Source organism: Heterodontus francisci, chromosome 14 (genome assembly GCF_036365525.1).
Source record: "Heterodontus francisci isolate sHetFra1 chromosome 14, sHetFra1.hap1, whole genome shotgun sequence".
Lineage (NCBI taxonomy): Eukaryota > Metazoa > Chordata > Chondrichthyes > Heterodontiformes > Heterodontidae > Heterodontus > Heterodontus francisci.
This window is the reverse complement of record NC_090384.1, coordinates 13,411,102-13,423,304: the sequence shown is the minus strand read 5'-3', so window position 1 is coordinate 13,423,304 and position 12,203 is coordinate 13,411,102. Positions and strand designations below refer to the sequence as shown.

General features: G+C 48.7%; 1 protein-coding gene and 1 pseudogene across 1 annotated transcript in view; one reads left to right on the top strand and one right to left on the bottom strand.

Moving 5' to 3' along the window:
- LOC137377244 (myosin-binding protein C, cardiac-type-like) overlaps positions 1-12,203 on the top strand; it is a 182,559-nt gene that overhangs the window by 125,474 nt on the left and 44,882 nt on the right. The window lies entirely within an intron of this gene.
- Positions 1,777-2,260, bottom strand: LOC137376934 (small ribosomal subunit protein uS3-like; annotated as a pseudogene).

Here is a 12,203-nt window from a genome sequence, read left to right as displayed (position 1 = left end):
GCGGCGGAAGGAGTAGACATGTCGGAGGCTGTGCTCCCGAAGACCGAGCGGGACTGGGGTGATCCCTGACCTCACCTCCCCCAGATGGTGTAGATGGGGGAGGAGGAGCTCATCAGGAATAAAGGGTGGGACGTTCGACAAGGTTACCCGATGTGCAGTGGCCCCCAGAGGGTCCACTGGCAGGAAAATCCCACCCACTGTGAGCCCCGTACTTAGGGCGAGGGACACAGCCCGCTCGGTCTTCAGGAAGAACACAGCCTTCCCATACATCTTTGAGGCTGCAACAATGGCCGAGGGGCCGACAACCACGGCCATTGCCTTAACACAAGCCTCAATAGTCATATTAGGATGAGTGTAACTCTTCACCCCATGCTTTGATGTTAAGATTTTAAATGGTGACGGGGCCACAGGAGCAGCTGTTGCAGCTGCTGCAGCATAGGAGGGCCCCGCCACCGGAGAGGACTGAGAAGTCATGGGGTGGAAGAGTTACAGGCACTTTGCTGAGAGAAAAAAAAGAAAAGAGCAAATACAATAAATCAAAAATGTAACACTTAAAGGATGTAGCACAGGGGAAGAGGCTGAGGGAGAGGAAGGCCAAGAGGAATCAGTCTTTGTTAGTATTGCACAAGTCTTGTAGCTGGTCTTCCAGTTGGGAGGGTGGGGTGATGTCTTCACCTGGGTCAGCTGTAAGCTGCCCAGGCTTAATAGTTGGGGTGGGGAGGGAGCTCCCTATCCAAAGATGTTAAACACAGGAGCTCCCTATTGAACAATACAGCCCCACCCAAGGTCTTCAGGTCTCTTCTTTCCCCACCCCCAACAATCAATGAAAAAGACTTTCAGTACCAAGCAAACTCACAAAAAGAGCTTCCAGTTCTCTGCCTTCCTTCCTTTGTTGAAATTTGGAAAAAACTTTTGTTTCAGTTTGAGTCTCTCCCTCTTGCAGCAGTCACACAGCCTGCAGCCTCCAACCTCTGCACACAGCCACAGTCAGCTGCACCTCGTTGATGCACTCAGGATCCCAAATCAGAGAGCAGCCAATCCCTGTGCTGTACCTGTCCTGGGAGTGTTTGATGGGGACAGTGTAGAGGGAGCTTTACTCTATATCTAACCCCGTGCTGTACCTGTCTTGGGAGTGTTTGATGGGGACAGTGTAGAGGGAGCTTTACTCTATATCTAACCCCGTTTTTTTTTACACAGACATGCCATCTTTAATTTTTTTCGAATCAAGATCTTCAATCCTGGTAATTGTTTTGTGAGCACACAAGTATGAAAACAATTCCACTCCAGGGACAGTCATACAATTCCAACCTTCTATTGTAGTTTTTGCTTGCTTTAGCACTCAAAATTAATCAACCCATCAGGAATAATCATCCTGGTACAATATACAAACTGGAAAAACTAAACTATTCCCACGAAGAACATAAAGTGGAATTAAGAGCCAGGCTGTGCTCAACTGTCAAGCTGCATGCATGAAAAACTGGCCAGCCCAAACAGTGTATTTATTAGCATGGAACTTCATCGAGTCCAATTGCCTTTGTTTTTAAGGTAGTACACGTTTTACTGATGCATGGCTTGAAGATCTTTGGGGACAGGACCACTGATCATTACATGCAGAGTTTGTGGACAGGTTTTTTTCTTTTGACATTCAGCAACTTTTGCTATACAGAAACAGAATGAATAAATGAACATTTTGCAAGAGGTAAGTAAAAGATTTCAACTTTTTTTCTAGGAAGGGGAAAGTAAAAGTCTTCATTTTGCAGTCATCACCCGTTTTTTTTTTTTTCTTTTGTTTTATTGAAACTAATACAGAAAATTAGTAATTTCTTTCAGATGTTGGCATACCAATTATGCAGTTGGAACTGGTCCAGGCTGCTGGATCACAGCTTGCTCTGGTTTGCCTCCCTTCTGTTCTGAAATGGGTGGAGTTGGCAAGATCTCATCCTTAGGCTCAACAACGCTGACGTGATCAGGCAGAGGTTTTTTGGGACCAATTTTACCACTTGGATCCCACGGCAGCATGATCTTAACCTTAATCCCCAGTACACCTTGTCTTAGCAGGACATGACGCACAGCAGTATCAACGTAGTAGTTCACTGGATCATCACTGTGGATCATTCAGACCGTCAACAAACTTCATGGACTTGGCTCTCTGGCCTCGGAGTTTTCCGGAAACTACCACCTCACAGCCCTTGGCTCCACTTTCCATAATGAAGCGGAGAACACCATAGCAGGCTCTACGCACAGCCAGGCCTCCTAGCAATTTGTGTCACCCGTGCTGTACCTGTCCTGGGAGTGTTTGAGGCATTTTGTATGTTGGTTGTATTTAGAGCATGCACAGTTGAACTCTGCTGCCACAATCTTACTTGGATAAATTATATGGTGACAGCACAATATGACCATGGCTGTTGATGCACGGTGAAGCCGGGTGTTGGCCTTGGTGGCATTGTTACACTGGGCTACTCATTGTCTGAACCTTACTCTGTCATCATTTCATTTCACTGTCTCTATCTCTCTGTCACTCTGACTCTCTCCCTCTCTCAGACTCTCTGTCTCTCTCTCTCTGTCCATCTCTCTGTCACTCTCTCTCTGTATCTGTCTCTCTCTGTCTCTGTCTCTCTCTCTGTTACTCTTTCTCTGTTGTGTGCTGACTCTTTCTTTCTCTCTGTCTGCTGTTCTCTCTGTCTCTGTCTCTCTGTCACTCTCTCTCTCTCTCTCTGTTATGTGCTCTCTCTCTCTGCTGTTCTCTCTCTCTGTCTCTCTGTCACTCTTTCTCTGTTGTGTGCTGTCTCTCTCTCTCTGCTGATCTCTCTCTCTCTCTGTGTCTCTCTTTGCTGTTCTCTATCTCTCTCTGTCTCTCTCTCTCTCTCTCTTTCTCTCTCTCTCTCCCTGTTTCTCTGTCACTCTCTCTCTTTCTTGTGTGCTGTCTCTTTCTTTCTCTCTGTCTGCTATTCTCTCTGTCTCTGTCTCTCTGTCACTTTCTCTCTCTCTCGCTCTCTCTCCCTCTGCTGTTTTTTCTCTCTCTCTTTCTCTGTCACTCTCTCTCTCTGTCTGCTGTTCGCTCTCTCTGTCTCTGTCTCTCTGTCACTCACTCTCCTTCTCTTTCTCATTCTCTCTCTCTCTCTCTGTTGTGTGTTGTCTCTCTCTCCCTCTCTCTACTGTTCTCTCTCTCTCTCTGTCACTTTCGCTCTCTCTCTGCTGTTCTCTATCTCTCTCTGTCACTCACTCACTCTCTCTCTCTTTCTCTTTCTCTCTCTCTCTCTGTTGTGTGTTGTCGCTCTCTCCCTCTCTCTACTGTTCTCTCTCTCTCTGTCACTATCTCTCTCTGTTGTGTGCTGTCTATCTCTCCCTCTCTCTGCTGTTCTCTCTCTCTCTTGTCTGTCTGTCACTCTTTCTCTCTGTGCTGTCTGTCTATCTCGCTCTGCTGTTCTCTCTCTCTGTCTCTCTGTCACTCTCTCTCTCTCTTTGCTGTTCTCTATCTCTCTGTCACTCTCTCTCTCTTTCTCTCTCTCTCTCTCTGTTGTGTGCTTTCTCTCTCTCCCTCTCTCTGCTGTTCTCTCTCTCTCTCTGTCTGTCTGTCACTCTCTCTCTCTCTCTCTGCTCTTCTCTATCTCTCTCTGTCACTCTCTCTCTCTCTCTCTTTCTCTGTGCTGTCTGTCTATCTCTCTCTGTTCTCTCTCTCTGTCACTCTCTCTCTGTAGTGTGCTGTCTCTCTTTCCCTCCCTCTGCTGTTCTCTCTCTCTGTCTGTCTGCCTGTCTCTCCCTCTCTCTGTCTCTGTGTCACTCTCTCTCTCTCTGTTGTGTGCTTTCTCTCTCTCCCTCTCTCTGCTGTTCTCTCTGTCTCTCTGTCACTCTCTCACTTTGTTGTGTGCTGTCTTTCTCTCTCTCTCTGTGTGCTGTCTCTCTCTCTGTGCTGTTCTCTGTCTCTCTGTCACTCTCTCTCTCTCTCGCACTGTTGTGTGCTGTCTCTCTCTCTGCTGTTCTCTCTCTCTGTCTCTCTGTCACTCTCCCTCTCTCTGCTGTTCTCTCTCTCTCTCTGTCACTCTCTCTCCCTCTCTCTGCTGTTCTCTCTCTCTCTCTCTGTCACTCTCTCTCTCTCTGTCACACTCTCTCTCTCTCTCTGTTGTGTGCGGTCTCTCTCTCCCTCTCTCTGCTCTTCTCGCTCTCTCTGTCACTCTCTCTCTCTCTCTTTATTGTGTGCTCTCTCTCTCTCTGCTGTTCTCTCTCTCTCTCTCTCTGTCACTCTCTCTCTCTCTCTGTCACACTCTCTCTCTCTCTCTCTGTTGTGTGCTGTCTCTCTCTCCCTCTCTCTGCTCTTCTCTCTCTCTCTGTCACTCTCTCTCTCTCTTTATTGTGTGCTCTCTCTCTCTCTGCTGTTCTCTCTCTCTCTCTATCTCTCTCCTGTTCTCTCTCTGTCTGTCTGTCACTCTCTCTCTCTCTCTGTTGTGTGCTGTCTCTCTCTCCCTCTCTCTCTCTGCTGTTCTCTCTCTGTTGTGTGCTGTCTCTCTCTCTCTGCTGTTCTCTCTCTCTCTGTCACTCTCTCTCTGTTGTGTGCTGTCTCTCTCTCTATCTGTCTCTCTGTCACTCTCTCTCGCCCTCTGTTGTGTGCTGTCTCTCTCTCCCTCTCTCTCTCTGCCTCTCTGTCACTCTGTCTCTCTGTTGTGTGCTGTCTCTCTCTTGCTCTCTCTGCTGTTCTCTCTCTCTCTGTCACTCTCTCTCTGTTGTGTGCTGTCTCTCTCTCTATCTCTCTGCTGTTCTCTACCTCTCTGTCTCTCTGTCACTCTCTATCTCTCTCTGTTGCGTGCTGTCTCTCTCTCTATCTCTCTCTCTGCTGTTCTCTCTCTCTCTCTGTCTCTCTGTCACTCACTCTCTCTGTTGGGTGCTGTCTCTCTCTCGCTCTCTCTGCTGTTCTCTCTCTCTCTGTGTCTCTCTGTCACTCTCTCTCTGTTGGGTGCTGTCTCTCTCTCGCTCTCTCTGCTGTTCTCTCTCTCTCGCTCTCTCTGTCACTCTCTCTCTCTGCTGTTCTCTATCTCTCTCTGTCACTCTCTCTCTCTTTCTCTTTCTCTTTCTCTGTCTCTCTCTGTTGTGCGTTGTCTCTCTCTCCCTTTCTCTGCTGTTCTTTCTCTCTCTCTCTCTGTCACTCTCTCTGTTGTGTGCTGTCTCTCTCTCTCTGCTGTTCTCTCTCTCTCTGTCTCTCTGTCACTCTCTATCTCTCTCTGCTGTTCTCTATCTCTCTCTGTCACTCTCTCACTCTCTCTTTCTCTCTCTCTCTCTGTTGTGCGTTGTCTCTCTCTCCCTCTCACTGCTGTTCTCTCTCTCTCTCTCTCTCTCTCTCTGTCACACTCTCTCTCTCTCTGTTGCGTGCTGTTATCTCTCTCTATCTCTCTGCTGTTCTCTCTCTCTCTGTCTGTCTGTCACCCTCTCTCTCTCTCTCTCTGCTGTTCTCTCTCTCACTATCACTCTCTCTCTCTGTTGTGTGCTGTCTCTCTCTCTCTGCTGTTCTCTCTCTCTCTGTCACTCTCTGTTGTGTGCTGTCTCTCTCTCTCTACTGTTCTCTCCCTCTCTGTCTCTCTGTCACTCTCTCTCTCTCTCTGTTGTGTGCTGTCTCTCTCTCTATCTCTCTGCTGTTCTCTCTCTCTCTCTGTCGCTCTGTCACTCTCTCTCTCTCTGTTGTGTGCTGTCTCTCTCTCCCTCTCTCTCTCTCTGCTGTTCTCTCCCTCTCTGTCTCTCTGTCACTCTCTCTCTCTCTCTGTTGTGTGCTGTCTCTCTCTCTATCTCTCTGCCGTTCTCTCTCTCTGTCTCTCTGTCACTCTCTCTCTCTCTCTGTTGTGTGCTGTCTCTCTCTCCCTCTCTCTCTCTGCTGTTCTCTCTCTCTTTCTGTCTCCCTGTCACTCTCTCTCTCTGTTGTGTGCTGTCTCTCTCTCGCTCTCTCTGCTGTTCTATCTCTCTCTGTGTCTCTTTCACTCTCTCTCTCTGCTGTTCTCTATCTCTCTCTCCCTCTCTCTCTCTCTGCTGTTCTCTCCCTCTCTGTCTCTCTGTCACTCTCTCTCTCTCTCTGTTGTGTGCTGTCTCTCTCTCTATCTCTCTGCCGTTCTCTCTCTCTGTCTCTCTGTCACTCTCTCTCTCTCTCTGTTGTGTGCTGTCTCTCTCTCCCTCTCTCTCTCTGCTGTTCTCTCTCTCTCTCTGTCTCCCTGTCACTCTCTCTCTCTGTTGTGTGCTGTCTCTCTCTCGCTCTCTCTGCTGTTCTATCTCTCTCTGTGTCTCTTTCACTCTCTCTCTCTGCTGTTCTCTATCTCTCTCTGTCACTCTCTCTCTCTCTCTTTCTCTGTCTCTCTCTGCTGTGCGTTGTCTCTCTCTCCCTTTCTCTGCTGTTCTCTCTCTCTCTGTCACTCTCTCTCTCTCTGTTGTGTGCTGTCTCTCTCTCACTCTGTTCTCCGTCTCTCTGTCTCTCTGTCACTCTCTATCTCTCTCTGCTGTTCTCGATCTATCTCTCTCACTCTCTCTTTCTCTCTCTCTCTCTCTGTTGTGCATTGTCTCTCTCTCCCACTCCCTGCTGTTCTCTCTCTCTCTCTCTCTCTCTCTCTCTTGTCTGTCTGTCACTCTCTCTCTCTGTCTCTCTGTGCTGTCTCTCTATCTCTCTCTCTGCTGTTCTCTCTCTCTCTCTGTCTCTCTTTGCTTTTCTCTATCTCTCTCTGTCACTATCTATCTCTCTCACTCTCTCTTTCTCTCTCTCTCTCTCTGTTGTGCGTTGTCTCTCTCTCCCTCTCCCTGCTGTTCTCTCTCTCTCTCTCTCTCTCTCTCTCTGTCACTCTCTCTCTCTCTCTCTTGTCTGTCTGTCACTCTCTCTCTCTGTCTCTCTGTGCTGTCTCTCTATCTCTCTCTCTGCTGTTCTCTCTCTCTCTCTGTCTCTCTTTGCTTTTCTCTATCTCTCTCTGTCACTCTCTCTCTCTCTTTCTCTCTCTCTCTGTTGTGTGCTGTCTCTCTCTCCCTCTCTCTGCTGTTCTCTCTCTCTGTCTCTCTGTCACTCTCTCACTCTCTCTCTCTGGTCTCTCTCTCTCTTTCTCTGCCGTTCTCTGTGTCTCTGTCACTCTCTGCTGTTCTCTCTCTCTCTCTCTCTGTCTGTCTGTCTGTCTCTCTCTCTCTCTGGACTCTCTCTCTCCCTCTCTCTGCTGTTCTCTCTCTGTCTGTCTGCCTGTCACTCTCTCCCTCTCTGTTGTGTGCTGTCTCTCTCTCTCTCTCTGCTGCTCTCTCTCTCTCTGTCTCTCAATCACTCTCTCTCTCTGTTGTGTGCTGTCTCTCTGTCATTCTTTCTCTGTTGTGTGCTGTCTCTCTCTTGCTCTCTCTGCTGTTCTCTCTCTCTCTGTCTCTCTGTCACTCTCTCTCTCTCTGCTGTTCTCTATCTCTCTCTTTCTCTTTCTCTTTCTCTCTCTCTCTTTCTCTTTCTCTCTCTCTCTGCTGTGTGTTGTCTCTCTCTCCCTTTCTCTGCTGTTCTCTCTCTCTCTATCACTCTCTCTCTCTGTTGTGTGCTGTCTCTCTCTCTCTGCTGTTCTCTGTCTCTCTGTCACTCTTTCTCTGTTGTGTGCTGTCTCTCTCTCGCTCTCTCTGCTGTTCTCTCTCTCTCTGTCTCTCTGTCACTCTCTCTCTCTGCTGTTCTCTATCTCTCTCTCTCTCTCTCTCTCTCTTTCTCTCTCTCTCTCTCTCTCTGTTGTGTGCTGTCTCTCTCTTGTCTGTCTGTCACTCTCTCTCTCTCTCTGTGCTCTCTCTCTATCGCTCTCTCTGCTGTTCTCTCTCTCTCTGTCTCTCTTTGCTGTTCTCTATCTCTCTCAGTCACTCTCTCTCTCTCTCTCTTTCTCTCTCTCTCTCTCTGTTGTGTGCTGTCTCTCTCTCCCTCTCTCTGCTGTTCTCTCCCTCTCTCTCTGTCCCTCTGTCACTCTCTCTCTCTCTCTCTGTTGTGTGCTGTCTCTCTCTCTTGTCTGTCTGTCACTCTCTCTCTATCGCTCTCTCTGCTGTTCTCTCTCTCTCTGTCTCTCTTTGCTGTTCTCTATCTCTCTCAGTCACTCTCTCTCTCTCTCTTTCTCTCTCTCTCTCTCTCTATTGTGTGCTGCCTCTCTCTCTCCCTCTCTGTGTTGGGTGCTGTCTCTCTCTCCCTCTGCTGTTCTCTCTCTCTGTGTCTCTCTGTCACTCTCTCTCTCTGCTGTTCTCAATCTCTCTCTGACACACTCTCTCTCCGTTGTATACTGTCTCTCTCTCCCTCTCTCTGCTGTTCTCTCTCTCTCTCTGTCTCTCTGTCACTCTCTCTCTTGTGTGCTGTCTCTCTCTCTCTCTCTCAGCTGTTCTCTCTCTCTCTGTCTCTCTCTCTCTCTCTCTCTGTGTTGTGTGCTGTCTCTCTCTGGCTCTCTCTCTGTCATTCTCTCCCTCTCTCTGATGTTCTCTCTCTCTCTCTGTCCCTCTGTCACTCTCTCTCTCTCTCTGCTGTTCTCTATCGCTCTCTGTCACTCTCTCTCTCTCTCTCTCTCTCTCTCTGTTGTGCGTTCTCTCTCTTTCCCTCTCTCTGCTGTTCTCTCTTTCTCTCTCTCTCTCTCTGTCACTCTCTCTCTCTCTCTCTTGTCTGTCTGTCACTCTCTCTCTCTCTTTATTGTGTGCTCTCTCTCTCTCTGCTGTTCTCTCTCTCTCTATCTCTCTCCTGTTCTTTCTCTGTCTGTCTGTCACTCTCTCTCTCTCTCTGTTGTGTGCTGTCTCTCTCTCCCTCTCTCTCTCTGCTGTTCTCCCTCTCTCTGTTGTGTGCTGTCTCTCTCTCTCTGCTGTTCTCTCTCTCTCTGTCACTCTCTCTCTGTTGTGTGCTGTCTCTCTCTCTATCTGTCTCTCTGTCACTCTCTCTCGCCCTCTGTTGTGTTCTGTCTCTCTCTCCCTCTCTCTCTCTGCCTCTCTGTCACTCTATCTCTCTGTTGTGTGCTGTCTCTCTCTTGCTCTCTCTGCTGTTCTCTCTCTCTCTGTCACTCTCTCTCTGTTGTGTGCTGTCTCTCTCTCTATCTCTCTGCTGTTCTCTACCTCTCTGTCTCTCTGTCACTCTCTATCTCTCTCTGTTGTGTGCTGTCTCTCTCTCTATCTCTCTCTCTGCTGTTCTCTCTCTCTCTCTGTCTCTCTGTCACTCACTCTCTCTGTTGGGTGCTGTCTCTGTCTCGCTCTCTCTGCTGTTCTCTCTCTCTCGCTCTCTCTGTCACTCTCTCTCTCTGCTGTTCTCTATCTCTCTCTGTCACTCTCTCTCTCTTTCTCTTTCTCTTTCTCTGTCTCTCTCTGTTGTGCGTTGTCTCTCTCTCCCTTTCTCTGCTGTTCTTTCTCTCTCTCTCTCTGTCACTCTCTCTGTTGTGTGCTGTCTCTCTCTCTGCTGTTCTCTGTCTCTCTGTCTCTCTGTCACTCTCTATCTCTCTCTGCTGTTCTCTATCTCTCTCTGTCACTCTCTCTCTCTCTCTTTCTCTCTCTCTCTCTGTTATGCGTTGTCTCTCTCTCCCTCTCACTGCTGTTCTCTCTCTCTCTCTCTCTCTCTCTCTCTGTCACACTCTCTCTCTCTCTGTTGCGTGCTGTTATCTCTCTCTATCTCTCTGCTGTTCTCTCTCTCTCTGTCTGTCTGTCACCCTCTCTCTCTGTTGTGTGCTGTCTCTCTCTCCCTCTCTCTCTCTGCTGTTCTCTCTCTCTCTATCACTCTCTCTCTCTGTTGTGTGCTGTCTCTCTCTCTCTGCTGTTCTCTCTCTCTCTCTGTCGCTCTCTCTCTGTTGTGTGCTGTCTCTCTCTCCCTCTCTCTCTCTGCTGTTCTCTCCCTCTCTGTCTCTCTCTCTCTCTCTCTGTTGTGTGCTGTCTCTCTCTCTATCTCTCTGCCGTTCTCTCTCTCTGTCTCTCTGTCACTCTCTCTCTCTCTCTGTTGTGTGCTGTCTCTCTCTCCCTCTCTCTCTCTGCTGTTCTCTCTCTCTCTCTGTCTCTCTGTCACTCTCTCTCTCTGTTGTGTGCTGTCTCTCTCTCGCTCTCTCTGCTGTTCTCTCTCTCTCTCTGTCTCTTTCACTCTCTCTCTCTGCTGTTCTCTATCTCTCTCTGTCACTCTCTCTCTCTCTCTTTCTCTTTCTCTGTCTCTCTCTGCTGTGCGTTGTCTCTCTCTCCCTTTCTCTGCTGTTCTCTCTCTCTCTCTCTCTGTCACTCTCTCTCTCTCTGTTGTGTGCTGTCTCTCTCTCACTCTGTTCTCCGTCTCTCTGTCTCTCTGTCACTCTCTGCTGTTCTCGATCTATCTCTCTCACTCTCTCTTTCTCTCTCTCTCTCTGTTGTGCGTTGTCTCTCTCTCCCTCTCCCTGCTGTTCTCTCTCTCTCTCTCTCTCTCTCTCTCTGTCACTCTCTCTCTCTCTCTCTTGTCTGTCTGTCACTCTCTCTCTCTGTCTCTCTGTGCTGTCTCTCTATCTCTCTCTCTGCTGTTCTCTCTCTCTCTCTGTCTCTCTTTGCTTTTCTCTATCTCTCTCTGTCACTATCTATCTCTCTCACTCTCTCTTTCTCTCTCTCTCTGTTGTGCGTTGTCTCTCTCTCCCTCTCCCTGCTGTTCTCTCTCTCTCTCTCTCTCTCTCTCTCTCTGTCACTCTCTCTCTCTCTCTCTCTTGTCTGTCTGTCACTCTCTCTCTCTGTCTCTCTGTGCTGTCTCTCTATCTCTCTCTCTGCTGTTCTCTCTCTCTCTCTGTCTCTCTTTGCTTTTCTCTATCTCTCTCTGTCACTCTCTCTCTCTCTCTTTCTCTCTCTCTCTGTTGTGTGCTGTCTCTCTCTCCCTCTCTCTGCTGTTCTCTCTCTCTGTCTCTCTGTCACTCTCTCACTCTCTCTCTCTGGTCTCTCTCTCTCTCTTTCTCTGCCGTTCTCTGTGTCTCTGTCACTCTCTGCTGTTCTCTCTCTCTCTCTCTCTCTCTGTCTGTCTGTCTGTCTCTCTCTCTCTCTGGACTCTCTCTCTCCCTCTCTCTGCTGTTCTCTCTCTGTCTGTCTGCCTGTCACTCTCTCCCTCTCTGTTGTGTGCTGTCTCTCTCTCTCTCTCTGCTGTTCTCTCTCTCTCTGTCTCTCAATCACTCTCTCTCTCTGTTGTGTGCTGTCTCTCTGTCATTCTTTCTCTGTTGTGTGCTGTCTCTCTCTTGCTCTCTCTGCTGTTCTCTCTCTCTCTGTCTCTCTGTCACTCTCTCTCTCTCTCTGCTGTTCTCTATCTCTCTCTTTCTCTTTCTCTCTCTCTCTTTCTCTTTCTCTCTCTCTCTGCTGTGCGTTGTCTCTCTCTCTCTGCTGTTCTCTGTCTCTCTGTCACTCTTTCTCTGTTGTGTGCTGTCTCTCTCTCGCTCTCTCTGCTGTTCTCTCTCTCTCTGTCTCTCTGTCACTCTCTCTCTCTCTCTCTTTCTCTCTCTCTCTCTCTCTCTGTTGTGTGCTGTCTCTCTCTCTTGTCTGTCTGTCTCTCTCTCTGTGTGCTCTCTCTCTATCGCTCTCTCTGCTGTTCTCTCTCTCTCTCTGTCTCTCTTTGCTGTTCTCTATCTCTCTCAGTCACTCTCTCTCTCTCTCTTTCTCTCTCTCTCTCTCTGTTGTGTGCTGTCTCTCTCTCCCTCTCTCTGCTGTTCTCTCCCTCTCTCTCTGTCCCTCTGTCACTCTCTCTCTCTCTCTCTGTTGTGTGCTGTCTCTCTCTCTTGTCTGTCTGTCACTCTCTCTCTATCGCTCTCTCTGCTGTTCTCTCTCTCTCTCTGTCTCTCTTTGCTGTTCTCTATCTCTCTCAGTCACTCTCTCTCTCTCTCTCTCTTTCTCTCTCTCTCTCTCTCTCTCTATTGTGTGCTGCCTCTCCTCTCCCTCTCTGTGTTGGGTGCTGTCTCTCTCTCCCTCTGCTGTTCTCTCTCTCTGTGTCTCTCTGTCACTCTCTCTCTCTCTGCTGTTCTCAATCTCTCTCTGACACACTCTCTCTCTGTTGTATACTGTCTCTCTCTCCCTCTCTCTGCTGTTCTCTCTCTCTCTCTGTCTCTCTGTCACTCTCTCTCTCTCTGCTGTTCTCTCTCTGCTGTTCTCTCTCTCACTCTCTCTCTCTGCTGTTTTCTCTCTCCCCTATCCATTCATTCCCCATGCTGCTGCTCATGGCTCTCTCTATCCCTTTATTGATCCACTCACCAGTTCCACTCATCTCATTGGGTCACCCCATTGCTTCATGTCTGTGCTTTGAGTGT